Raw genomic sequence first — 26264 nt, forward strand, 5'->3', positions numbered from 1 at the left:
TGAAAAGAAAGATGAACTGTCTGGCTGAGAGACTAAAATGGAGAATTGTAGGGGGTGGCTGTCATGACAGTCATAGCACCTCACTGATGAAGAAAATGATGATTCACTCCAAGAGCTATTGATCTTTTCATTTTAAGAGATTTGGTATTTTCATCCTTTGGTCTACTGTTTTATTTTATTTCTTTTTTATTTTTTTTTTACTTTACAAAATAACACAGTCTCACTGGGCCCTGATAACACCCCAGGATGCCTCCTGAATAGTCTAAAATATGACTTATCAGGACCCTTGGAGTAATTATTTAACTACAGACCTAAAACAGGCTTTATGTTACATGAATGGAGGACTGCAATGGTCATCTCCGTCATAAGGAAGGACTTTCAACAGATCCTGGAAACTTCAGACCCATTAGTCTGACTAGTCTTATTTGCAAAGCCATAGAAAGAATTATTATGGAAATTATCAACAAAGGATGTAGGAAACCTCCAGACACTGGATCCATCCCAGTGTGACTTTGTCAAGGGAAGGTGAAGCTTACTGAATCTAGTGGATTTCTTTGAAAAGGTCACTAAGGGAATGGATGAAGGGAAAATGGTGCATACTGCATACCTAGATCAGGCTAAAGTATATGATACAATACCCCACTCTGGAATTGTTAAGAAACTTATGGGACTAGGTGTAACCCCTTTATAACACAAAGGAGAGCTAGCTGGCTCACTGATAGGACCCAGAAGGTTAGAATCGGTGAGGCCACCTCCACAAAGAGGCTGGTCACAAGTGGAATCCCTAGGGCTCTGTGCTAGAACCAATCCTCTTTGGCATCTCCTTCTCAGATATCAAAGCCAATGTTAAAAGCTTTTGGCTGACCAAGTTCACAGATAAATGGAAACTGGGAGCAGTAATTGAATCACTCCAAGATGAGAACACTCTTCAGAAAGGTCTAATACAGGCATACCTTTGGTAGCAAGGCCATGGCTTAAAACTCAATACCAAGAAATGCATTATAGTACATTTTGGGATGGCTACCACCCTGGATAACTATGTCATCAAAAAATACCCTTAATAATTGATTCACTACTCAGGGAACTCATGTAGAAAGTAACATAGTCATCAAGCAGCATGTGTTCAAGGTAGTAAGAAACTCCTTCTATGTTGCTCAACTTATAAGCAAGGGTACAGCATCTAGGTCAAGAGAGGGCATCATACCACTGTATTTGACACTCATCAGACCCATCATATATTATAATGCGCCCTTCAGTATGTAACTGACCAGACACATGCAGCAGCTGGAATGTCCACAAAAGGATCCTTACAAAAAGAATACAGAGAGTAAACACAATGCTCCATGCTGATCTCCTCAAAGCCCTGTCTCTTTACTCTGCATTATGCAGACTTCTGAGAAGTGACTTTGATTGGCATACAGGGCATCCCTGGACTTTGTTTTGAAGAACTTTTTGCATAGTCACAAAACAAACAGCATCAGGATTACTAGATTAAAATACCTAAAATTTGCTTGCAGCATAAATAGGACAGATTGAAGAGGCAGATATGTTTCTCAGAGAATGCCAGTTCTCTGAAACAGGCTTGCCATCCATGTGAAGCAGATTTCCTGCCTTTTTAAGCACAACTTAGACCAATGGATGGGTAATTGGAAGTTCACTCCTTCTCTGGTTCCTATGTCTCTGATGGACAGAGGCAGTCAGTAAATTACCACTTATATAAATCAAATTTGTGGGTCACATTTGGGTTGTACGACTAGGCTTATAAGGGCCCTAGTGATCATTAGCCTAGTATACACCAATGAACTTATGAAAGTGGTAAAAAGATTGCATGTTATAAAAGAACTTGCCTTTAGTATAATATTATCAACACAGCAAAATTTAACATAATAAAACCTACAGAGATACAATCAGAAGAAGAATGCTCCCAATCTATGTATTCCTATTATTGTGATTAATACCCTTTTGGCACATCCATGAACATTAAAATTGTCACAATGAGATAGCAAATTATGGTTAAGTATAATGTACTATTTACATTCCAGCACCAGGTCGTATTATTTTTTCACTGGTCAAATAAATTAAGTAATAATGCTAACAATTGTGGCTCTGTTCTTTGTGGAATGTCACTATTTGTAAACACAAACTATTTTACCGGCATTGCCATTAGATTATTTAATCAGAGTATATTATGCTCAGTGTATTTCTTATACTTTCATGCTGTGTAAAAATACTACTCACTTCTTTTTCACATATACATTAACATATAGCCTCATGTATGCAGGAGTTGGATTCTGTAACCAGCTGTGTAACATATCATCCCTTATTATTATTTCCTACTCCACACTTCCTGAATTTCAGGATTCCACTCTTACGTCATACATTAGCTTTCCTCTTTGCTATAAAACTTCCAAACTTCTCATTGCTTTTTAAAACATAATTTCTTCCATTCCCCCAAACTGTATCATTAGTTATCTTTTTTGTTTTCCTTTTCTCTCCTGATGGTCCATTTGTACTTAACTTGTATTATCCATCCCTATCTCATCATGTAATCTATCCATATGCTTTATGGATACAGTAGTACCTATATAGTAGACAAGAATTTGAGTACATTCCCCATGACAGTGCTTCCTTTGTACACTCTGTGCTACCCTTATTGTGTGCACCAGAACTCTCCATGAATGGTGTAACTCTCATGTTTAAATTTTGCATATTGTTGGTACTTATAGCTAGCAGGTTCTTTTTTAGCAAGAGTCTTGGTTGTGGTCTTTGTTAGGGCATGTTTCCTATATTATACTTACTAGATGTGCTATGTATTGTGTAGAATCACTCATGCACTGACAGTTGTCATGCATTATGTTTGCATTCTCATAGGTGTGAATGATCACCTTATACCTGTTAACACACCTTGTATTATGTTTGTCTTGAACTGGCTGAAGATTTTACTGAAAAGTGGTCATTTTGTTATCATTTTGTTTATTTGGTTAATAAGGAAGTAAAATAATACATTTATATTTATTTCCTTGTCAGATCTAACCATAAGGCAGTATTATTTGAAATAAAAATCAAATCCAAGGATCCAATGAAACCAAAAAATCTTTAGGAACTATTCCAAGGCTAACCTATCTCTGTTAAGGAACACTTGGCTAAATTTGAAGCACCCCAAACCCAATAAACACAATAGCATATGCTGAGCTATTTATAAAGTCTCTGTACAGCCATATTGATAGCTGTATAGAGTGAGCTGTGTCCACTCGTATTAACAATAAGAAAACTCAAAAGGCAAGACACCCTGTCAGAATCATAATATCAATCAGTCATACAACAAAAGGAAAAACAAATATTGGCCATGTATAGGAGGAACAAAGCCATACATACTAAAAGTTCCCTGACTAATCTAAACAGAAGAAAAAATATTTTCTCATGCAAAGGACAACCACAAAGCTTTCTATAGCTATGCCTGCAACCTCATGGAGAAATACACAACAATGCACAGACGTTATTGTAAATGGCATCACCCACACTGAACTGAAGGCCATTGAGAACCTTTTGGCTGACATGTTCACCTCAAATTCATCCCCCCCCCCCCCGCCAGCCCCGGTAGTCCATTGGAAATATAGCATACAACAATCTCCAACCATTACTAGGAACAGGTCATCAATGCAATTTCCAAAGTCAAAAACACTGCATTTATGGGCCCCGGTATCCTGGGATGTTTAATAAGTACCATGAAATATGACCTCTCCAGTCCACTTCAGCCACTTTTCAGTTGGAGTCTTCAGTCAGGTTGTGTGTTCAAGGAATAGAAGATATCTACAGTCATTCCCCTGGAAAAAGCAGGTCCAACCACTAATCCAACTAATGACAGGATCATAAGTCTTACCAGCCTCATATGTAAGACCATGAAAAGAATCATCGATATGATAAATTAGGACATGGGTAACCTGAAAATGCTAGAACCCATCACAGTTTGTCTTTATTAAAGGAGGGTCTTGTCTACGAAATCTGAGACTTTTTTGAGATAGTCACCAATGCATTGGATGAAAGTAAGACTGTGCACACAGCTTACATTGACCTGGCCAAGGCTTTTGATAAAACACACCATTCAGGCATTACAGACAAGCTCACTAGTTTAGAATTAAACCCTTTTATCACCCACTGGATAGCACACTGGCTCATTAATAGGACACAGGAGGTCAAAATAGGTCAGGTCACCTCCACCAAGAAGTCAGTAACTAGTGGACTCCCCAGGAGTCTGTACTGGGCCTGCTCTTTTTTCTGAAATGGAAAGAAATGCTGAAGGATCATGGCTAACTAAGTTTGCAGATGATTGGAAGCTGGGGGTTATCATCGACTCCCCTGCAGATGCTACCATGATTCAAGAAGGTCTATCGCTGACTGACAAATGGTGCCAAAGCCATGGTCATAAACTCAATGCTATGGAATGCATAATTGTACCCTCTGGGAAGTCAACAATCCCTACTAATTACCAAGTTGATAATATGCCCCTAAGAGTAAATCCAGCGGTCAGGGATCTGCGTACACACATAGACAGTAGCCTTATCTTCAATAACTATGTGGTCACAGTGGTAAGGAAATGTTGTGCAACTGATAAATAAGGGCATGGCATCTAGGTCCAAAGAGGTTATTATCCCACTGTACTCTGCCCTTAGACCAATCATAGAGTACAAAGCTCCACTACAAGACATCCGCAAAACCCACATTTGTGGATTTCCTACATATTTGTAAGTCAAAGAGTACCAGAAATGTAAGGTCTAGGGACCTGAATTTTGTCTGACTTAAACAGAATTTGCTGGAGAGACAGATATGTATCCCAGGGACATTCCACTCTTATGGACCAGGCTTCCCATCCATTTGAAACTGAGTTCATCTATTACCCAGATGCCTGGTGTTCAATGTCCTACTGAGATACAAGACATCATTATTCTATCCAGAAAGCTTGTCTAGGCTTAGAAAGCCCTGCCCAGGTAATTAGCCTACAACAATCTATGAATCTATTTGTACTTTTGAAATTGTTGGAAGAATGTATTTCTATCAGAAAAATACACAGGATCTCATTTTCTTCTAACAAATTGCATATAGGTCATGTAAATAAAGATTTAAAAGTGTGTGTGTGTGTGTGTGTGTGTGTGTGTGTGTGTGTGTGTGTGTGTGTGTGTGTGTGTGTGTGTGTGTGTGTTTATGTATGTGTGCACTCATTTGTGTTTGCGTGTGTGTGCATGTGTGTGTTTGTGTGTGTGTGTGTGTGTGTCATACTTCTCAACCGAGAAACATCAAAAAATCTAGACTAAGACCCATGAAAAGTAGGTAAAACTGGCCAATAATCGGGGCAATGATTAACATAGAATTTGCATACATAAACATGTGACTCTGCCCACTCCAATGGGATTGTGGGATACCAGCATAAATATTGAAGTCACTAAATAATAATAAATAATGGCAGACATTTGAATTTCAGACTTTATATCCCTCAGAAAATACATAATAATGCAAAGCCCATTATTCTAGCAACTATCTGAGTTAAAGGAGCAATATTTAAAATATGTCCCTATTTTTGGGCCTTTGTCCCTCCATTATTTTTGGCTTTGTCCAGATTACTTGCCCTGAGAGATGAAGTATGTTTTCCAGTTGTTTTAGTTTACTGTCATTCTGGGACATTACTAGTTAAGTTCTCCAACAGATACTAAATAGCTACCCAATGCTAGCTTGTAATATGACTAACCAGAAATCTAAAATAGCACTGGCTACTGAATTTCAGCCCACAACTGGTATGTCAAAAAATATAAATAACCTGTCCTCCCAGGTTATGCTTAAACTATGCAATGGATATTTTTCGAGGGGGGGTGGTTAAAAACTTAACCCACACACAACATTTGTACTCCAGTTACAACTAACATTAGTGCTAATGTAAAACCACTCTGCATTATGTCACATGAGTTTCACTAGTGTAACTGCCTCTGTCAACAAGCCACACTTCTCCTGTCCCAATGGCATAAGTCTAACTCTGCCCTATAAAAACACCCATTTAGTTGTCTCTCTGTTCATAGTTTTATGCAACAGAAGATATCAATGTAGTGAAAGCACATTCAGTCACTCAAATGAACAGGTCAAAACTCAGACTCCCAACCAACATTTCTCACCCCCTAATAAAAACGCAACAAAAAAAAATATATATATATAAACAACCAACCATCTTGTAATCTTCGGCACTTTCTATAAGACACTAGCCAACCGACTTGCTTTCCTCAATTTCTCCATTTCACAGGGTTATTTTTATCACAGAATAAAGTAAGCAGACACTAAGGAAAGGCAGCGACAAGCCTAAACTCTAAACTACAGATGTGTGCACAGGCGTTAAAGGACCCAAATTATTAAACCTAAAACTCAAATGTATGTCATTGCTTATCAACTTCCATTCTCAATGATTTGCTAGAAAACCACAGATTTTAAAAGGAATAGAGAAACAATTATTAAGGAAAAATCTGGCTATTCTGCAAAAATCTGGACAGCTGAGAGGTGTGTGACAACTTTGAAAAAGTGATCTTTGATTTGTACCACCACGTTAAGAAATGACAGATTCTCTTCCTAAGCTCACACCTAGGAGTTGCCACTGCTTACTATCTGTTTTAGGGTTTGCAGTTTCTTTAACAACTCCATTTTATTCAATATTCATTAGCTTTTTAACATGCAAAGCTTATTTTAACTTGATAAAACACACAATTATAAATATTGACGTATAGGCTATCATGCAATTGTTAGGCTTTCAGAAAACTAGCAGAAGTTTTATTATGAGCTGATAATCCTGTAAATATTCTAAAAGTTGAATCTAAATGGTTATCTCTCCATTTATTTTTTGTTTTACCATGCATACCTTCTCTTCTGTATATGCCAGCTGTCAGTTTTCACAGATTTTCAGGAATGTTCCTTGTTTTGGCTCAAAATTTTGCTCTGTCCCTTCAAATGCCTCCCAAAAGTGGTGATGTTGATAGGAAATTTGGTGGAGTACATGTACAATTATAGATTTCTCTTCTTCGGGAAATGTATGGTAATTCATATTGTCTTATTCTGTAATTTTTCAGGTTTATACCACAAATATTTTTAAAATGTCCCAAATTCCGAGAATGTCCTTGACAACTTCTAGATGTCGAAGATTCTGGAATAAGAGTTTGAGAGCTACTCAGCATCATGATTCTCTACTCCATAGTGAATGTACTGCCATCCATGAAAATGATCAACAACAAGATTTAGATTGCTTTCATTTTCAAAAGATTTGGCAGAGTCACTGAGTCAGGGCATTAACTCTGCTTGCTTGCAAGACCTGATATTTGCAATTGCTTGGGCTGACTGAACGTTTGCTATGAGGCATTGTTTGACTAATTTGGGAGACCACAATAAAGTTAATCTGCTGTTTGCTATATATATATATATATATATATATATATATATATATATATATATATATATATATATATATACATATATATATAAATATATATATATAGTGAACAAATAGGCTAACGCTACTATGGAGCATGAGGGTTATTACACATAAAGAGACATATTCATGGCTCACTTTTTGCTCTGTAGGTCTGTATGTAAATGGAAAGTATGAAAAGCACTTCCACTGCTAATGACAGTGACAGACTCACACTTCCACTCACAATCTCAAATCTGTCCATCACACAGATACACACACACACACACACACACACACACACACACACACACACACACACACACACACACACACACACACACACATACACACACAGATCATGTAGCAAGGATATTAAATAACACATTTACTGCTACTAATACCAACTGCCAGCACCACCTATTTCACATGGTATCACTTGGAGCTTTTTAACTCATGGAATGGAAAACATGCCTTGCCTTTTCCATATCAGGAAAAAGCAAAGAGTAGATGTACAACACCAGTTTGGAAGTAAGACTACAGTAGTGTACCCACAACAGTCTTCATGAAGTCAGGGCCCAGGCTTGGCTTTATTCTGTGACCCTCACTGTCTTCAGTGGAAGCCCCTCCATTCATCACTAGTAAGTGAAAAGTCCTGCAGAAGAGCTGGTCACCAGCCTGTGAGTATTTATTTTATATTCTTCTGAAGTGACAAACAATGGACAGAGGGGCACTTAGCACAGCCAGTCCATACATTTTAAGTAGTCTTGGCAGAAAAACATGTTATCTCTGGTACCCCCGCTTGCAGTTTTACTTATGTTGCAGGCACTTGTTTCCTGAAATGGACATTCTGGGTTCTGCATTAGAGTCAGCAGTTACTTAAGATTGCAGACATGGTAACTGAAATGGGAAGGGGATGGGTATCTCTTTCCTTTTGCATTCATTTAACCTCTGACTCTTCAGCCACTTGTGCTTTCAGAATGTAATGTACTTTGACTTCTCAGTTCATAAGATGAGCTATTTGTGCCTGAACTGAGAGCCCCTGAGGGTTTCAGTGGATTGTCATGAGCCGATGAGTATTGTCAACTTGCATGTCGTGTTTTGTTTGTTTTATCATTGCTTTGTTGGTTTGGTACCAGGACCTGAGCTTCATTCTGAGTGGAGTATGCATGTCTTATCTGTGTTTGTGGCTTTGCTGCTTAGTGCTTCATTTTCCTCCTAGGTGTGTGCTACAAGTAAACTTACTAGCCATAAAAGTGTGTGTGTGTGTGTGTGTGTGTGTGTGTGTGTGTGTGTGTGTGTGTGTGTGTGTGTGTGTGTGTGTGTGTGTGTGTGTGTGCGTGCATTGCCCAGCTTTACCTCTCTGCATTATGCAATGACCATGTACCCTTTTAGTGAGAAATTTTCTGGAAGAAACAAAAAAACTCATGATGCTGATGTCAGTGCTAAGTGCAAACTGTAAAACAAAAAAAAAAAAAACAATCGGGATTTAAAAGGACCACTTGGGAATTCGTGGCACCTCACTATTTTGCCACAAAATGAGGAAATACCGAGGAATTTGGTATGGTTGAGAGGTATTTTGTATGTGGGTGTGTGTGTGTGTGTGTGTGTGTGTGTGTGTGTGTGTGTGTGTGTGTGTGTGTATGGCAGGTGAGTACCAAAATCTGTACATGAGAAGTGAATCCATACTTCATAAATAACAAACTATACTTTATGTTTTTGGTTTTAAAAAACTGACTATAGAACTATGCTTTTGATGTTTGTCATTCAGGCTAAGAGCACTAAAAGTAAATACTAGCTGATGTTTGCTTTATTGTTGGGGTTATGTACATTTTTCTTTACTTGACCTGAGCTTGCATAAGTAAATGTTTTATTTCATGAGTAAGATTTTAAAGGTCATATCCTGAAATAAGCCAGTGCAACTGAACTTTGTGTAGAGCAATACCCTGTTGGCATGCTGCAATAATTTACTTCAAAAGTGAAGTCCTGCTGACTACTCAGCTTCTGATCCAAAACACACACTAACAGACACACACAAGCACACACATACACACACACACACACACACACACACACACACGCACACACACACACACACACACATGCACGCACACATGCATGTGCATGCACAATGATCACGTCCTGTCTGGAAAATACTCCCTGCTTTCTGTACAAATAGTGCAACAGTCCTTTAAAAGAACAGCTAGTGTTTTTTCATGATACCATCAGTAGTCTGTATGGTATAATGTCTATTCACCATTTTGATTGCTCAATACTCCTGAGAAGCAGGACAAAGAGTCCATTCATTCTTGCACTTAAAAATATTCTGTATATTGTTTCTATCACAAAATGGTACGATTTGATAAAGCATGTTGTATTTATATAGAATGGCTTCATTTTGTCTTTTTCTTGTCCTTCAGTTTAGCATCTCCATTCACTCTTTAAAACAGTACCTCTAATTCATACTTTTGGAATATTTTCAGACACTGACATCAGAGTTATTTTTTATAGATTTGCTCTGATTTTTGATTAGTTGCATATTCCTGAACAGTAATTTCTTATTCATGTTTCTTTCTTTTTTATCAAGAAACAAAGGCCAAAATACTTGTTTTTGCAAAGGCTCTGGATGACATAACTGCAGGCTCTTCTCAATCACTGACTTCCAGTATCACTAATTAGCTGCAGAATATTGTGTCATTTACACCTGTGCTACTTATTCATCCAAAAATATCAATCCTTAGTCAAATAACGTGCTGCAGGGAGTTTGTCCCACTGTATCATCACAAGACATAACTATGAATTTAAAATGCCAGTCAGGTACTCTAAGGCTATTACAGACTGTAACCAATTTTACTTTGTTACATTAATACTGATATAAATGGTAGAGTGTGACCAAAGCAGTAAGGCTTATCAGAGTGGCCACAGTCTCACTAAAGTAAGCACAAGTACTCTTAAGATATTAAAAGTATTCCTTAAAAGACCAGTCACAATGAAAAGGTATAAAAATATTTAATAATGGATAATAAAATAGAGAACAGGAGAATACTTAATCCCCGGGATTCATGAAGCTCGGGGCAAGGCCAGCGTTAAGCTTGCGCCAACCGTGCAGCGTGAAGATGGCGCAGTAGTGCCAAATGCATAGTAATGAAGATGGGCTGCCGACACAGCCACGTGCACAGGAAAGGAGTGCGAGTACATAGGGCATGTCAAAGTGCCGTACATTGGTGTGGAAATGGCAGCTGTTGATGTGCAACCTAAAATGCTTGCATATAACAAGTTGCAAGATAGTAACCACGTCAGTGTCCCTGGTTACTGAAACATATGCAAAGCATGCAAGAAAGTACCTGCGAACACAAAGTGACGAAGCAAACAGAAATGCACGGTAGGGAATAACGGGTCCCTATCCCGCGAAAAAATGACATGGAAGACCGAGAGGCCATAGTCCAACGCAGTGTAGATAGTCATACCAAGTGGAAGTGAAACGCATCATATGTTAGCGTTCTGCCAGTAGGTACGTCCAGCCCAATGGTGAGGGTCACCAGCTGACCCATAATGTGAGGGAGGGTACACAGCTGGGCAGATGTGTCCATAACAAAATACATGGGAAATGTAGATATCTAGTGACTGTATGTCCGAATTATATCCCACAAGGCATGTAATAGTCACATACAAAAGGTATGTCCGTATTTCACATACCAAATGAGATAGGAAATAGAATAAGCATGTAAACGAAACAGAAGGAGCATACAAACAGCCACAACAATAATGACACATGTAGGCTGAAAGGAACAGTATTATCTGTACCATCAACTAGGATTACCAGCTGTCCCACTTTGCGAGCGACAGTCCCTCTTTCAGCAGTTGTGTCCTGACAAAAACCTGTAACAATGACAAATGTCCTGAGATTATAGGACAAAATTATTCCCTATACGTTATGTAATAGTTGCATTAAACAGGTTTTCTGTATCTAAATTACATAAATGTTATAAGAAACAGAATAAGCAACTGAACTGCTACAAGAATAAGCTTTTATATAGGCAAGAAGTCTAAGTTCTATCCTGTGTACTGACCGTGGGTATGTGTCGGCCTGTAAAATGTGATGTGTGTACCAAAAATGTCCCACTTTGGCCAATTGAAAAGGTGCAACCCTACCATCGACTATGGGGAGGTGTTGTCCACTACATTCGGATATGTGTACGGAATATATCCCATCCTGGACATAGGAAAAGGTGGCATCCTACTAATGAGTACAACAGGCCGCCAAAATCCGGAAGTCAGCGGTACAAGCCGAACTTGTCAGGATGTGTCACAGTCGAACAGGTAGTACCCGGGTATACCAAACATGTAATGAAAGAGAAGTATGAGCGTTTACCTATGTGCGTGAGATATAGCATGTGGAAAGCAAACATGACAGGGTAGTCCACACAACCATACAGGTACCAGACACATGTAGGGTATTCAATGTGTTACTCTGGCCGTGTCATGGGCCAACAACCAAAGCACTGATGTATGGGGTGTGAGGAATCTTTGTGTGTGGTGTGGATGGGTAATGGTATAATCCTCCAAGGCAATACTGTGTCGTATGGAGAATAGGTGAACCGGAGGTGTATGAGGGAGCAGCGGGTGAAGCTGAAAGAAATACAAACACATGTATAAACAGCTGCAATACAACCAGACAGGCCATACTGTAGAACACAATCCCACAAACAGATGAATATTGAAATGTGCAATACAAATGTATAGATATGTCACTGGCACATACCCACAGATTGGTCCTGATGGAACTGGCCATAACAAATGCAACACACCTGGATGGAACTGGCCATAACAAATACCACACACCTGGATGCATAATGGACTACCCAGCATCCCCTCCACATTACACAACCCGCTCCCGTACCTGAACATCCACCAAATGCAGCCGTATTTGGCCTACTGGTGTGGTGCAGCCACAGCTACACATAGTGACCACTACGCATATGTAGTAGGTAGTGTCACCCTAGGTGGTTGCAGGATTGCACATGACCTCAGCACATTTTCGTAACTCCAAAACGATGTTTGGTTTACCTCTTGTTGTGGATCGGTACAATTTTTGGATATCCCTCATGGGATACGTAACCTGTGTAAACATTAGAACGGAAGACACGAAGTCCAGTCCTGTAGATATATGGACAGAAGTTGGAATGTGCATTAGAGGTGTACGACACTGTCCAGCCCTAAGTGGTCATGCATAACCTACAACCCAGAATCAGACACTTGCCCGTGACACACATGTCCCGACACGAATAAGCGGAAATATATTGCACACATTCCCATAGTGGCAAATGGTATAAGGGTGATGAAGGCACTGATGTAAACAGGATAACCCTGATCTACTGTGTGAGGGACACTTAATGTGTGTGTAGGTGTGACCGACCATACCTTTCAACCTCTGAGAGCAAGATATCTGGACAAAGCCGTGAATAAAAGTGGGACAAAGGCCCAAAAGTATGGACAATTTGTAAAGAAACTGAGAAAGTTGACAGAATAACAGTTTGTACATTGGCATTAATTTCCTGAAGAGTATGAAGTCTGAAACTCAACTGTCATTATGTTCTGACTTCAGTCTTTAATGACTACCTACTGATTTGCCAGAAAACAACAGTGTATTACAGAGGTCCGTACATATTTACAGTAACAAACCTTCACATTTGTTTACTGTACCACTGCATACCTGTAGTTAATTAATGTCCAAAATAATAATCCTCGTATGAATACATACAGGAAATAGTCAAATGTGAATGGGAACACCCCTCACCGTGGATTATGTATTGTAACCACCCCCACCCATATTATGTATTGCCAACATAAAAAGCTGCTGACAGGTGCCAAAAGACCTGTGTCTGTAAAAACAGGTAAACCTCTATAAAATGGACAAATTCTGTCCATGTGCTTCGTCTGACATTTGAACTCGGTCAGGGCAGTTCCACTCACCAGGCGGACAAGCCTAAACCCAGATCACCACATGAACACCCTGACAATCAAAGACTTGTATGTGCCAGGACTATAAGCCTTGGAGTTCTGCATATCCTTGGAGTGATTACATATGCAGCTTGGGTCCAGAGCAGTAGGGAATAGGGAATGCGTAATATGTAGTACCATGTTTTTCCCAGCAGGAGAATGGATGCCTGTGTTGTAAGTGAAGCAGTGAGGCTTATGTTAATGTAGCTATGTACTATGGATATGCATATAAATGAGTCAGAACACCAATAGTATAGTGGTTACAGCATCCGGCCAACGTGAATGCAGTCCCAGGTCAACTACGACTACAGCACATATGAGTTAATGAATGTGTGTGTGCTGTAAAGACATTTAAATATGTAAAGGTGAACGTGTGTTTCGCATATGTCCGTTAACCGGATTACAGATATTGTACTGGTACCGTCACAATTAAGAAAGCCCACGTAAGCACAAAGACTTAGTAAACATATGTAACCCACAATAAGGATATGCAAGTGAACCTGCGTGTGTGTAACCCGCTCACAGCATAGCAAATGAATGCTGTTTTCTACACATTTATTTATATATCTATATATGGATATATATATTTGTGTATAGATATATATCCACAGACTTAAACTAAATAAATATATAAAATAAAGAATGTACAGACATATGTATATATATATATATATATATATATATATATATATATATATATATATATATATATATATATATATATATATATATATATATATATACACACACACAATTACATTAATCGATATATACATAACAAACATAGAAACATTTGTCCTTGTAAATATACCACATGTACATAAATAGGTTACATCATAGCTATTATGGATAGACATACAGACAAGAAAGAAAGGTAAATACACTGCTGCATTCCAAACCATTGCCTGGAAAGTACCAGTGTGCCAAATCTGCAAGTTCTACTCTTTAAACATGGATATAGGTGTCCTTTGCAGGACTCCAAAAAGTGGTCCTCTACAGGCATAGGCCAGTAATCATTGATGCAAAGGAAGTCACATCCGCAGCTACAATATAGCTGTACATGCAACAGTAGCTTATGCAAGGGTAATAACACATGGGTTGACAGAATGTATGACATATGTCCCAATACGTGGAGAGTGGATAGTGCTTAGAAGTATCTTCATACTTTATTATTGCTCACATTAAATATGTCTTATGACTACTGTGGAGGGGTGTCAGGTATGGGAATCATGGGTATGCAATAATGGGCCTAGGTTCACAGGTGTTGGTTGGCACAGATTTATTAGGTCCGCCCCATGGGAGTGATTAATATTCCTATGTGGGTATAGTACACGCCTATACCTTCCAAAAATGAAGAACCCATCTACTGGATATTGTGTAAACCATTGGGGGAAGACATAGGGACTTATATCCGTGTCATGTAAGCGATTATCATGGATGTACATGCATACGAATAAGATGGTAACCATACCTCTCAACCTTTCAGAATAAGACATCTGGACAAAGGCATATTTAAATAAGTACAAATAGAGACTATGTTAAATATTCCTCTGACAAAGTTAAAACGTTGATAGAATAATGGATAATTCATTAGTATGAATGTTTTGAGGGTTATTAGTTATAAACTACTATTGTCTGTCATTATTATCTAACCTCACAGACCTTAATGACCCGCCACTAATTTACCAGAAAGGCACAATAATAAATAAAAAGGAACAGCATTATAAGTCTAAGTTTGGGACATTTACCCAAAATGTGTACAGTTGAGAGGTATGAAGGTAACCCTGTCCTAAATAAATGTACAGAACTAGTGATATCAGGTGGACAGGTGTGAAGAAAGACGGGATGACAAATGACAAAATATGTATAAGTCAAAAGCATGCACCTCGATAAATGTGAATGAATACTTATGCCCTGTGATAGTCAATGTGGAAGGTTAATAGTGTCCCTCAGGGTGTTATGCAGTGTCCCTGATACAGTGTTCAGTCTCCCACACTCGCATGTGAGTTCTGCCACTGACAGAAAGTGCAAATACCGGCGAACACATAAGGTAGATGATAGCATAATATGTTTTGATAAGCACCTGTTGGCCTTTGTGAGGAACACAACACTCTTGGTGGGTATGTCCTGCAAAAGGAATGTAACAGCATCTGGCCTGTGATTTCTTCTTGTGTGTAGTGGTGTAATAAAATGATATATCTTGTATCAGAAACAGATACATGTTATAGGAAACAGTATTATCGACTATACTACTACAAGAAAAATCTGGAGGTATGAAAAGCGCTGAAGTAGTCAGTTTAGTATTGACTGCAGGTATGTCTTGACATGTCAAATGTCACAGCTGTATATATAGTACCTATAGGGCTGTCACCATTACAAATGATGAAAGTGGGAGCTGCTTTGTAGAAATGTCAGACGTAGCAGGTCAAAACATACCTACAGCCATGCATACTCCACAAATAGACATATTAGCACACAGCAAAGCTTAGGCCAGGCATGTACGAGTAGAGGAAGAGTAGAGAAAGGCAAGATGTCTGCCAAGCTATTCAGAAATATCCTGTAGGGGCGTGTAAGACAGCCCTAAACTGAACATTGCACGGACAATGTTAGGATATGCAAATTACCCCATTTGTAGGTGAAAGCTATGCAAATTATGTAAATCTGCGATACATGAAACAGTAAGCTGTCCATGCAAGAGTAGAGTTATGTGCAGAAATGTACTCGGATGTTAACCGAGTTACGTTCTGCAAGTAGCTAAATGGAGCAATGTCAGCTGCAAATAAAGGATGAATTCAGTTGAAGATGCATGCCAAAGGACAAATATAAGGCCAGTGGCATATTTTTCCATTGGAAATTAATAAAACTCTATTAGTCCTCCCCCGATCTCCGGTGTGTAAGTGTAGCGCAGCAGCTCGAAAACGCTCTGCGCTTTTAAAACAAGAGAAATATTTAAAATACACATAGAAATTGTAATTATCATTAACAGTTAGTTTGCCATGCAGGTGAATGGCAAGCTGAAGACAAGATGGCTACTGAGTACTGGTTGCTATGTGTGGAAGCGCTCTGTCAGATATGTAACCAAGCATTAGTAGGCAATCCGATGCAATTGAGGCTGAGGATCGTGAATCACAATTTGTCATGCCATATGGGCCAAGCCACTACAGTGGAAGAGTAGGTTAAGGGGACTATCAGAGTAGAAGATAGGTGACATCATGAGTGTGTATGTATAAAACACTGTAATCCTATCGGAGCAATGTGTCACATGTTTGCTGTCAGTTACTCATCAGTGGAAGAGGCGTGTTATGATTTATCCTAGGTACAGTCAGAAAACTGATGGTGTACGCCATGGATATCACTGAAGTTTCTTGCAAACCTGCTGACAGTGTGTTCACGCCTGTGCGCGCCTGTAAGCCCGAGTAAGCATGTATGCATGCGTGTCAGCCCATGTGCGCGCGTTGAAGAACAAGTAAGCTAGTGTATGCATGTTGAAGCCCATGTAATGTCATGTAAGCCAGTGTACGCATTTGTAAGCATGTATAAATCTGTACTACACACATCATACATGTACTGCACACTCTGAAACACATGCTGCTAATACTACACACGTCAGTCAAATGGCACATGGATGGATAATAAATCTTCAGAATCAACAGTGCTGTAAACTATACTACATTGATGGTCATAGCTGCAATGCATCGTGCCTGCTTACATACACCTAGAAGGATATCACACTTTGTGTTAACAACATTTTAACATTAATACAGTGCTATAAAGCCACCCTGAGCATCAGCACCATGTTAGTCTGTTCCTGCATCTATGTTACACATTACAGGTGGTGGCACAGGTGTCATCATATGCACAGGGTATGGTGTTTCTTTTCCAGAGCCTGTCATTGAGCCATCCAATCAACATGTAAGCATGTGTGTGTGTGTGTGAGGGACAACAGTGTTTGCATGGCCCAATGTTGATGCAATGTGTGTGTATGTGTTAGCCCTAGCTGTTTGTTTCATGTGTGTGTCTGCATGTACACAGTTTCAGCATGTGTCATGCATATACAGGAGGTTGTGGGACAGTCACAGACCGTACCTGCCAAGCTGTACAGATCACCATTACTGACCATGGACACCCCTGCATGCATTCAACAATATTCCAGTCCTGCACCTGTCAATGTATACACATACATTCTTGGGATCTGTATCACAATCTGTGGATAAACGGGAGTCAGTAATGTTAACCTGATTTGCATAGTAGTGTCAGGTAATACATAGTTATATGAGTCATACTCATCCTCCAAAGTAATAACCACTGCTGACTGTTGCTGAGATATGCACACAACCGTTTTAAGGTGCTGTACTATCATTGTTGTAAATGTCCCTTGTAATACCCAGCAACAGGATAACTGGTCACTACACAACTATAACCCAGGATCACTACAGCACACAGTATGTGCACTATCACACAGCCATAGCAGATTTACATAAATCAAAGGTGTTCACATACAGATAATGCAGCACATTCAATAGTGCTAATATCCACATACATATCAATATCTATCTACATTACATATATATAAATAGGTATTACACACACACACTTGGCAGGGTTGGGATCAGAACACAGACCTAACTACCTTATCACACTACAGCATTACACATGTACAGAACACGCTACTGTGATTACTAGATCACAGCATTCACACAGGCATATGTCTAGCTTGCTGGCATCAGCATCAAAGGCAAAGACGCCATATAGATTCTACGGAGAGTGAATAGTGTAAAAGCAATGTACTGTTGTCATGCAGTGGGAAACTCTCACACACACATATGTGGCAGGATGGGGATTAGAATACAGACCTAAATACCTTATCACACTACAGCAATACGCATTTACAGAATGTGCTACCAAGATTACTGAACACAGCACTCCCAGAGGCATACTTCTAGGTGGGTGACATCATCCGCAAAGGCAAAGACGCCGATAGGGAATGTATGTGGTGTGAGGCATCTAAAAGCATTACCGTGTCCCCAGGCAGCTGGAAACACACACACACATACTTGGCAGGGCTGGGAGTCGAACATACACCGAACTACCTTATCACACTACAGCATTATGCATTTACAGAATGCGCTACCGAGATTACTGAACACAGCACTCCCTGAGGCATACTTCTAGGTGGGTGACATCATTTGCAAAGGCAAAGACGCCGATAGGGAATGTACGTGGTGTGAGGCATCTAAAAGCATTACAATGTCCCCAGGCAGCTGGAAACACATACACACACACACACACACACACTTGGCAGGGCTGGGAGTCGCACATACACCTAACTACCTTATCACGCTACAGCAATACGCATTTACAGAACGCGCTACCGAGATTACTGAACACAGCACTCCCAGAGGCATACTTCTAGGTGGGTGACATCATCCACAATGGCAAAGACGCCGATGGGGAATGTATGTGGTGTGAGGCATTTAAAAGCATTACCATGTCCCCATGCAGCTGGAAACACACACACACACACACACACACACACACACACACACACACACACACACACACACACACTTGGCAGGGTTGGGAGTCGAACATACACCTAACTACCTTATCACACTACAGCATTACGCATTTACAGAATGCGCTACCGAGATTACTGACCGCAGCACTCCCAGAGGCATACTTCTAGGTGGGTGACATCATCTGCAAAGGCAAAGACGCCGATAGGGAATGTACGTGGTGTGAGGCATCTAAAAGCATGAATGTGTCCCCAGGCAGCTGGAAACACACACACACACACACACACACACACACACACACACACACACACACACACACACACACACACACACACACACACTTGGCAGGCCTGGGAGTCAAACATACACCTAACTACCTTATCACACTACAGCATTACGCATTTACAGAATGCGCTACAAAGATTACTGAACACAGCACTCTCAGAGGCATACTTCTAGGTGGGTGACATCTTCCACAAAGGCAAGGACGCCGATAGGGAATGTATAGAGAGTGAGCCATCTGAAAGCATATTACTGTCCCAAGGTAGACATAGACAAACACAAGGCAGTGGTGTGATCGGGGCAACTAAATATCTACAGAGCACTACAACAACACTACAAAGATATGGGACACACCACAGACAGTACACCCTGCAAGACAGTCAGCCAGTGTGTTCAATGTAGGCATCCATCGTGACGTTGAAAATGGACATCTGTTGCCTGGATGTCCACCATCGCTATACAGGATGTCAATGGCCATGCCCATACACAGAGGCACATCACCGACACAAGGTGTCACTGGCTATGCCCACACGCTTAGTATCACACGTCCATTTGGAATGTACTGTGTGTCCATCTACACAACGGTGTACTGGGCATGCTCACACACTTAGCAGTTGCAAAGGGCCATCTTGCATGCACACAAATACTAAACATGGAAGGGCACAGTATGGTATTACTGTCCCCATGTACATGACGGCCACTCACATGTATTGACCAGTACACACTCAGGAGCCATCACAGATGTCTCAGGTGCAGATCACAGAGGTACACACCGCAGTCTACAATGTAGCCCTCAGACATCACCATATCGTTGGACCAGCAGTACATCAACACAACACTGTGTGACTCATAACCAGTGGACTATACATAGGTGTACAGCAACTGTGCAGACTACACATGTACCGACAGGGTTCCATCATGTGTTATGCATTGCAATGATACCACTGTACATAACCAGGTCGGCTCTACACATAACAGGGGCCCTGTGTCTTACACAGCTGTGACAGATGACTGTCACTGTACACCAATGAACACACATGTTTAGTTATGTCATACATGTAATTGCAGTGGAAATATGCATGGACCACACACACAACACATATGTACATAGCATAGCTTTTGCTGTCCTCCATGCAGACAAGTGGCTACAGCAATCATACACACGCAAATGGGAGGTGGGTCCAAGGCTGTTGAATGCCAACAGTACATGAGGTAGCAATGTTGACGGAGGACACATTCCCTCTGTACTAGTTACCCATGACACCCATCATGCCATACAACAGTCCATGTGTTATGTATGTCAACACACATGTCCACCGATTGCAATGTATACAGACATGGCTACATAACAGGCATGTAGGATCAACACACATGTACAAACTGTAGTGTGCATGCAGCTGCCATGTATGTGCAGTAGCTGATGTAAGTAACTCATCTGTGCCAAACTACAACATGCAGTTGCAATGCAGCCCCATCACTGACACCTGTATATGATGACATACTGACAGTACAGTAGGATGCACATCAGGTATGGATGGATGTGTGTACGTAAAGTGGTGATCCACCTGTGTAGATGGATGTTCGCCGGGTACAGCTCACAGGTGTGTCACACGCCATCATACCATTACATGTGCTAACAGTACTCTATGTTACTGTTACCTGACGGTGAATACATAAAACCTACACAGCGGTCAGGTGTTACCGACTATACATCACTAGACACCTGCAACACTTACATCCTACTGTGTGCATATAGCAGCACAATTGCCAGACATAGTGTTGGTACACATAATGCGGCCAATACTGCTGCATGTCTGTCAGACGTATCATCATATAGCAGGTGTATCATTCACAGTACTGCCATTTGTGTTTGCATGTGTGACCATATATGCCACATATGGTGGGGAATACATCCCAATTGTGACACACCCCTGTACACTTTTGTAGACATCTGTACATACTGCAGTGTGGAAAGCATGATGTAGGCAGGTGTGGTGTGTGTATCACACACATCAGCTATCCGTATGTGTATGACAGTTGTGGTCTCCACAGTGTGTGTGTGTGTGTGTGTGTGTGTGTGTGTGTGTGTGTGTGTGTGTGTGTGTGTGTGTGTGTGTGTGTGTGTGTGTGTATGTGTGTATGGCTGTCTGGTGCATGCAGTGAGGGTGTATGCTACCATATGGAACACACAGGATCCCAACCCCTCTTGGTGATGCAGTCAACTACCCTGTTGATGCCATCAGTCTCAGCCGTACTGGCTACCTGTACATGTCCCTTCTCTGTGTCACGTCATGTGGGTGCACAGTACTGTGAAGGTGATGACCACATAGGCAAGTGTCCTCACCTCAACACTATGGGGTGTGCATTATAGTGTTGTAGACCACATGAGCGTGGGCATGTTCCTGTACTGTGACAGGGTATTACTGCTACACAGTGAAGCCTCATGCTATCAAGTGGCCTCTAACGTTATCATTGTTCAGACCGCTGTGTACAACCCCTGCACCATGTCAACATACTTGTGATGTGACCTGGTATGGATGTCACGTCTCTAGCCACTTTAGCCTATTAAACTGCACACAGGCTGCTGGATCAGTATATGTGTGGACATCTGTGGTATGTTAGACTTTTCAGCTGTCCGGTTGAGGCTACGTATAGCATGCTGAGATTGCCATACATGCCTGTGAGTACTCCACAGTTACACATGGGAGACTGCAAACACTGCTACCTGCAGCCACATGCAAATAGACCATAAGGCGGGAACCTGGGCATCATTACCAACATGCTGTTACTGTTGTTACTGAGACACATACCGTGAACATATAACAATGCATGCTACACCTGTACTACATGGTTGTGCACATATAACAATGCATGCTACACCTGTACTACATGGTATGTCTGGTGCATGTCAACAGTACACAACCAATGTAATATATACGTCTCTCACCATTCTTACACAACTAATGTAATATACACTTCCCTCAGTAGTCATACACAACTAATATAATATACACATCTCACTATTCTGTTCACCCTGTGCATCAGACCATTTGAGCATGTCCCTGCACCGATGGTGTGGATGACAAGGATGCAGCACAGGCTTCATCATATGCACAGGGTGATAATGTGTGCCAGGGGCATAGGCTGCACCAATGGGTGACATCATGTGTGTGGCTAAGGTCCGGTGATATGATTGGACATGTCTGTTCAGTATGCATGTGGGTGTTGTGGTGCCCTACAGATGTGTTTGCTGTGTGCATGTATGTGTACACACAGTTCTGCCTTTTGTGAGGCCTACACAGGTGTATTATTGACAGCTCCAGATTGTACAGACCAGGTTGTACAGCTCACTGTGTCCGGCCATGGCCACATGACCTGTGCCTGCCAGGGGTTGCACAGGCACTACCAGGTGGAGGTACAGATTGGCTACTGTGCGACAACACATGTCCAATGGAAATGTGTCCACACTGGGAACGTCCAGTCCATGTTCACGTGGCCTGCTGTGTCCTGGTGTGGACAGTGCACCACCAGCTGCACTGCTACTGCTACCGGCACTATGGTAGTGGGCATGTGAGGTGGCATGCTCACGTTGACCTGCACTAGGTGGTGTAGCTGTCTAATGTCCACGTGGCCTATGCCTCACTCCTACCAGATGTTCCAGCACAGACAGCTCACGCTCGTGGATTGCCATGCCATGGTCAAGGATTCTGACCATGTCACCCAATCGCCTGTCCAGAACATCAGCAATCTGCTGTTGAGCATTTGCCAATGCCTAGATGTTGTCATTTAGGGTATGGATAGCAGTCCTCTGTGGCCTCTGCCCTTCTCTGTTCTGCTGCCATTACAGTCTGGAACATGTGTATGGTGATACCATCTGCTGTGCTCTGTCCTGCAGGTGCATGTCTGCCAGAGGTCCTCCTACGAGCAGCACCGGCCACATGCCTGTGTGGCACATCTGCAGACATTACACTGACACCATGATGTGGAGACACAGCTTCTGTAGCCACCACACGTTCCTGTTACATGCTAACAGACACTGACTGTTCTTCCTCAATGGCCATAGGTGATGCAGTATGTGTTGGCAGCAGAAATGTGTGCGCGGAAGAGGGGGGCATAGCTGGGATGGCAACCACTAGCACAGATTCAGCCCCTGACAACCCTGCCTGTACCTCATGCATGTGTTCATCACTGCTAGTATCTGTGGGGACACTAACATCAGACGGACCACAGGAGGGTAACGCACCTACATCACCTGTGGATGCAAAGAAAGACTCTAAATTACAATAGACACACACACACACACACACACACACACACACACACACACACACACACACACACACACACACACACACACACACACACACACACACACACACACACAGACACACACAGACAGACACACACAGACACACACACACAGACACACACAGATACCATGCATGTGATTTGACAGATGGCATGCAGCATGCCTGTGATACAGCAGACAGCATGCAGCTCAGACATTAATAGTGTTAGTAAGCATACCCCCTGGGGTGCACAATACAGCAAGCAGGTGTCATATCAGTAGCCATGCAGTTCACACAATCATGGTAGTATGCATGCATCCCCGTGATATACCATGTGGACCAGAACAGGATAACAGTACACATGGCTGACTTGACCTTGACATGTAATCTGCTGACGTGTGAATTAACATGCATACATGTCTGACACAATGGTGTCCTGACATGTACAGCATCACAATGGCCATCACATCGTGGTGTTGTCTGTATGCCCTACAGATAGAATGCATGTTTAGCAAATGTGCATGGGCATGGAAGGGTAGTGTGAGCCGTCTGCATTGCTCTCCAATGTGAAGTACAGACACTGTGCCATTGCATGGCATCATGAGGTGTCTATATTGCTATAAAGTGCATAATATGTACACATTGCATAGCCATAACTACATGCATACCCATGACATAACTGTGGATTGTGACCCACGATGCTGAGGTGTGTACACACCAAACCATGCTGTGTCATGTGACAGGTCACTGGAGGACCTACAGATGACACCTCTGCACACAACACCTACAGAGTCTTAGCTGCCTGGCAACCATGTCCACACATAGCGGACTTGTCAATTCACCATGTCCAACATGACATTGCTGTACCACACACATGAGGTGCACAACTAACAGTGATGTCCTAATGCAGCAAGGGAAATGTACAGTATCTGTGGCCTGATGTGGTGTCAATGTCTGTGGAAGCTGTAGAGGTGACTACTGTCATGCTATGACACAGGAGTGATGTTCAACACATCTTATATGGCAGACATCAGTGACACCTCCACTGGCTGTGCACAGGCTTTTAGGATGTCCAGTGTACCACATCAACTGCATAATTAGTCAACTAAGGCTATAATTGGACCATGTGTGGACAATGTGAAACAGGGTGTATACACATCATATCTACTGTGTGGCTACGTATCTCTAGCCATCCCAATGGCCATGTGTGCACATGTGTTGGACAAATATGTGTGATGGCCATCTATCACACATGTCTGTGTTGTCCCATATGACATACAACCATAGATATCAGATATGTCACCATCCACAGGGCTATGCAGACAACAGGTTGTATGTGGGGTATGGGTTATGGGATAGTGTAACATTATTGCAGCCAAACTACATGTCTGGGACATGTCAGATAGTACATCACAATGTGTGCACCCATTGCAGGGGCATATAACACAATGGTGACTCCTGTGGGCTGCCCATGTCACAGCTCACTGTGTGGTACTGCTTGCGTACCACACGTGTTGTTCCAATGTATAGTACATATGCGTCCACTGTAGAACACCTCCACTGTTGTATGCACTGCTGACCACACATGTAGCGATGACAAATACTCTGGTTTCATGTCGGTGTATCATTTCATTTGTATATATTGCACATGGGTGGCCTGTGTGAATGATGGGAGACGCAACCTGTATATCATGAATGGAATGAACATCAAGTGTACAAGTGTTAACTGGCCACATGGGAAATAGATCTATGCTTTTATATGCCTGATACTGATGACAGTCTCACCTGCAATGGACTCATGTCTGTGCGGCACGCCAGAGGTACCTGTATAGGGGTGACACAGCAGTATGAATATTATTCATGACTGTATGACAGTCACAGGGTGCACTGTGCATGTTAACACATTTGCCTGTACAATAGCATATAGTATGCACATGTGTGCATACACAGGTTAGCATACTGTAGTATGCAGCATGTGTGTCCACATACCATGTATATGTTGTTACATTACATAATGTACAGTGACACATGCACATAAATGGGATATAGTACCCATATGTGCAGTACTGACTTACCAGGAAACTCCAGGCTCATTGGTTGGGAGACACCCACCTCCACAATGGCAGATAGTGTTTCTGGATGCTGTTCTGATGGTGTCACCAGACTGGCCAGTAACTCCTCAGTGTGTGTGAGTGGGGGCTGGGTTGGTGGCTCACCACCTGTTCCACCTTGTTCCCTGGTGATTGCAGTGGCACGCTGTTTTGCATGTCGTATCAGGTCCATGCAGTGTCTGCGCACCTACTGGTAAGTACAGTTATGGCAGCCCACATCATTCACTTTCATGCGAAGATCCTGCCACAGGTCATCCCGCTGCTGGGCATGCTGTGGCACATGGCTGAACAACACCTCATAGTTCTCATGGAGGTATGGGATGAGGACATCATACTCCTGGTGGCTGTATGCTGGAAGGCGTGTACAAGGCATTATCTGTAAGACATAATGATGGTGACAGGTCACAGCTTCAGAGATGTACACAGATATACTGCTGCACATACATTTCTATGACATCTAGTACATCTGCACAGTTATCTTTGCAAATCATCATGATATTGACATGACTGACGTGTTTGTGTCACACACATGTAACACCCATTATGCATTGGATATCATCACCATATATGTGTGTCACCTCATTACAGTGTTCATACTCCATGTGAATGTTGTCTTGATGTGGGCATATCTGTT

General features: G+C 41.6%; 1 protein-coding gene across 2 annotated transcripts in view; it reads right to left on the bottom strand.

The window, feature by feature from the left end:
- Positions 1 to 26264, bottom strand: part of F12 (coagulation factor XII) — a 921608-nt gene that overhangs the window by 500971 nt on the left and 394373 nt on the right. The gene's annotated exons all lie outside the window — the stretch shown is intronic.

The sequence above is a fragment of the Protopterus annectens genome, chromosome 4.part0, assembly GCF_019279795.1.
Source record: "Protopterus annectens isolate FY-2018-M chromosome 4.part0, PAN1.0, whole genome shotgun sequence".
Classification (NCBI taxonomy): domain Eukaryota; kingdom Metazoa; phylum Chordata; order Ceratodontiformes; family Protopteridae; genus Protopterus; species Protopterus annectens.